Genomic DNA, 4,417 nt, shown 5'->3' on the forward strand with positions numbered 1-4,417 from the left:
CTCTACATATATATACATTCTTTTTCATATCATTTTCCATTATGATTTATCACAGGATATTGAATATAGTTCCCTGTGCTATACAGTAGGACCTTGTTGTTTATCTACTCTATATATAAGAGTTTGCATCTGCTAATCCCAAACTCCCACTCTGTCCCTCTCCCACCCTCTCCCCCTTGGCAACCACAAGTCTGTACATCCTTTTCTAGCATTACTTTGGAATTACAAAACCCAGAGAACAAAGGGCCTAACATCTCAGACTGCTTGAAGTTCCCAAATGGGAAGCTGCCCACAATATTAAAGTACTTTCTCCATGAGCTTATTTGAAAGAAGGAGGTATCAGTCATCTGATCTTAGTTTCTATCTTCAGGATTTGGAGAAGTCATTCTCGGATCTGCTTGGTGGGAAAAGCATAGACAGTGGGATTGAGGATTGGAGGAATGAGGAGGTAGAAGGTGGTCAGCAAGGTGTGGATTGGAGGAGGCACCTGGTGACCAAATCGGTGAATGAGGGAAGAAACAGCAGTGGGAACATAAAAGATCAGGATAGCACAGATGTGAGAACCACACATCCCCAGGGTTTTAAGCCTGGCCTCAGGAGTAGCCAGCCTCATCACAGCCCTGAAAATCATCACATAGGAGGCAGCAATGGCCACTGAGTCCAGAATCAAGACCAGAAAGCCAATGCTCAGCCCATAGGTATTGTTGACCCTGCTGTCACCACATGCCACGGTGACTACAGCCATGTGCTCACAGGAGTGGGAGATGACACGGGCTTTGTAAAGGGTGGGCACAGGCGGATCATCAGAGGCAGGGGTCCAATGTAGGAGTACACCCCAGAAGAGGGCAGTGGCCAAACGTCCCACCATAGTATGAGTGAGCACTGTGGTATGATGGAGTGGGTCGCAGATGGCTACATAGCGGTAAAAAGCCATGGCAAGGAAGATGCCTGACTTCACTGTGGCAACATTTGAGCCAAGCAGGCATTCAAGCCAATGTCACCAGCACCAAACCAGAAGATCCCTAGCAGTTTGGGCATAGTGGATGTGGACAGAACCAGGTCAATGATAGCCAACATGCACAGGAAGAAGTACATGGGCTGCTCCAGGCTACGCACCACCCTTACCACAGCCAGAATAGTGACATTCCCCACCATGGCCACCAGATACATGTAGCCAGAGGGGATGGAGAGCCAGATGTTCAGGGACTCCAGTCCTGGAATGCCAGTGAGCTGGAAGGAGCTGGGTGCGAGCAGACATTATGAAAAGTGAGCATGGCTAGTTATAAACGACCCTTCTTACTTGTGCCCCAAAATTCAGTAGAACTTTTTTTCCAGAGATAAAATACAAGAATATTCTTAGGTCCCATAATAACGAATAGGATCATTGACTAGATAAGATTCTATAAAATTCCTTCGAAGTTACAGAATAATGTCACAGTATGCTATTACTGTTATGCCCACAAGTTTACCAAGCACAAGCCAAAATACCTATTTGAGTGAAATGTATGAGTATCTTTATGCAATATGTGTTTCAAGGAGTAATGTTCTTGCATCAATGAAAATGACCTAAGGCGGACAGGTAACTATTTAGTAATTTAACGCTGTAGGTTATATCTGAGGTATTTCTCAGGATTGTATTAGTAGGATTCAGAGTGAGGGCTCCTTGATAAGAGATGCATTGATGATGAAAGATACAGTGACAGACCCCTGGGACTATCTAGACTCTATGGTAAGTCAAAGCTTAATCTTGGGGCCAGCATTAGCTATTGGATGAGCTGAAATGCTTAATCTGCAGGCCAAAATCAAGGTGGATGTGGGCAGGTGAAGAAGACTTTCCAGAGGGTGGAACAAAATAATTTCTGACAGGTGAGAGCTATGATTGGAGCTCAGTTTGTGTGTCTGCCCAAAGGTAGATCCCTGCAAGGGCTTTCTGCCTTCTTGGAGACTGAATGAGGATAAGATTCCAGAAGCAGAGAAGGTTCTCCCTGGGAAGGAAAAAGATAATATTCAGTACAGAATAGCAAGAAACCTAGATGAATATTGGACCAAAGAAATGCCTTTACTCAGAGTCCAGAGCAATTGGCTAAAGGGGAGATGAATATTTAGAAAGAAGACATGGAAATAGTTTTGTATTTATTTTAGGGTCTAAAGGATCATAACAGAATGTGTTCCTGCATATACCAGAGGAATGCCAAGGGAAGAAGCATTTAAGAAGCTTTGTCTTCTACATCTTGAGCCTGTTGGGTTAAATATAGCAGAGCAGTCAATAGTCTGGGCTTTGGAATTTTCCAGATCTGATTTCAGATCTTGGCAGTAGAAACTTGAAGCAAATTACTTTATCCCATTAGTTAAATACAATAGACCTTATTCTACAACAAAATTAAGTAGTGTGTCCTAGAGAAGTCATGAGGATTGAATAAGAATGCAGTGTCTGAGGCACAGTAACCCTAAGCTTTAGCTCTTCAGACAGTTGAGACTAGTGTGTAAAACCAAAGATACATTCAGTAAACTTCGAGGAACATTGGAATGTCTCTCTCCAGGTAGCCATGGTGGTGGGAGGATGAGAACTTGTGTAAGCTGGTTGTAGTGACTTTATCCCACAGAATTCCTTGCTTGAGCTGGGTTTTCACTCCATCTCAAGGTTCTCATAGATGACTATGAATGAGAATAGAGAAAGTGTAGGCAGAAGCAGGAAAAAGGGAAGGTGAAAAGGCTGAGTTAATGGGGCTGGGAAGGAAAGAGTGCACAGGAACCAGCCTGTGATTGAGGTGAGGAGGTGGGGGTGAGGCAAGGCTCTAGGCTAGGGGGAACCTGTCTTGGTTTCTTACCCTTTGTGCTGATTATTCTCCATCTGTACCTCCAGATCCCTGTTCTATGTCCCCAGAAGCTGACATTTATGGGCTGTTTTTTTTCCCCTCTGATTTCTAGGTGGGCTCAGCCAACGAGAGGCAGGAGATAAGAGGGTGAGATTAGACATCAAGAACTTATTCCCCAGTCCCTTCCTGCCAGGTGCCTTTGGCAGTATTGTGATTTTCTACGAAAGACCACAGCTCCTGAAAATTGACCCCCTCCCCGCACTTGTGTTCTGGCAACTGCGTCTTGCCTTACTTGGTAGGCCTGAGTTAGCTGATGCTGCTCCCTGGGGCTGGTCCTGGGCCTCCACCATCCCTTGTCAGTTTCCTTAACCCTTCCCAGGCCTCTGTAGATGGTCTCTTCAGTTGCCCCCTTGACCATGCCACTTCTTCTTTGGATATATCAGACCAGATCCCAGTAGTATACAATCTTCACCAGTATTATCTCTTGAAAACCTGCCTGCTTCCTCACTAGGACACATTGGAAAGTGGACAACTTCAAAGAAATAGTTCCAAAGGCAAAAGAGCTCTAATCTCATTGTGGACAAATGCTAAATGACCTTTACCACGATTTTTAGATTTACAATAAAAGGGGACTTGTCTACTTCACTCCTACCTCCTAGTTTACTGGCTCTCATAACTTGATGTTATACCAAGCAAAGTGTAATCATGTGAAGAAATCTAGTTTCCCTCCAGAAAAGAGAGAGTCCTTAAATGGAAAAATCAGTGAGACTTGCCAAGTGAATTTGTCTTCTGTTCTGATGCTTGTCCCCCTTACTGCGGTTACCTTCCTCCTATGTTAGTGGGGAAGCTCTTTGAATGTCTATCTTCCCTTCTGAAGTTATTATTTCTTTTTTCAAAATTCAAAAGTTTTATTTCTCATCTATTAATTCTATTACATTTATTTATTCAGTTTTACTGTTTAAAAATATATCAAAACAAATAGAGAAATTTATACCTATCTTATTTTTTATATGGAAGAACAGCTGGTACCCAAATTGGCACCAGCAATCCTAGCAGCTCTTACTTTATTTATTATTTATTTTATTTTATTTTATTTTATTTTTTTAGATTTTTTAAAAAATTAGTTTCTGCTTTATAACAAAGTGAATCAGTTATACATATACATCTGTTCCCATATCCCTTCCCTCTTGTGTCTCCCTTCCTCCCACCCTCCCTATCCCACCCCTCCAGGAGGTCACAAAGCACCGAGTCCATCTCCCTATGCTATGCGGCTACTTCCTACTATCTATCTACCTTACGTTTGGTAGTGTATATATGTCCATGCCTCTCTCTCGCTTTGTCACAGTTTACCCTTCCCCCTACCCATATCCTCAAGTCCATTCTCAAGTAGGTCTGTGTCTTTATTCCTGTTTTACCCCTATGTTCTTCATGACATTTGTTTTTTTCTTAAATTCCATATATATGTGTTAGTATATGGTATTTGTCTTTCTCTTTCTGACTTACTTCACTCTGTATGACAGACTCTAGGTCTATCCACCTCATTACAAATAGCTCAATTTCGTTTCTTTTTATGGCTGAGTAATATTCCATTGTATATATGT

General features: G+C 42.5%; 1 pseudogene across 1 annotated transcript; it reads right to left on the reverse strand.

The window, feature by feature from the left end:
- Positions 1-343: 343 nt before the first annotated feature.
- Positions 344-1,274, reverse strand: LOC309808533 (olfactory receptor 52M1-like; annotated as a pseudogene). The gene has a single exon. The product of its transcript is annotated as an olfactory receptor 52M1-like (transcript).
- Positions 1,275-4,417: the final 3,143 nt, after the last annotated feature.

Source organism: Mesoplodon mirus (genome assembly GCF_964341445.2).
Source record: "Mesoplodon mirus genome assembly, chromosome: 7".
NCBI lineage: Eukaryota > Metazoa > Chordata > Mammalia > Artiodactyla > Ziphiidae > Mesoplodon > Mesoplodon mirus.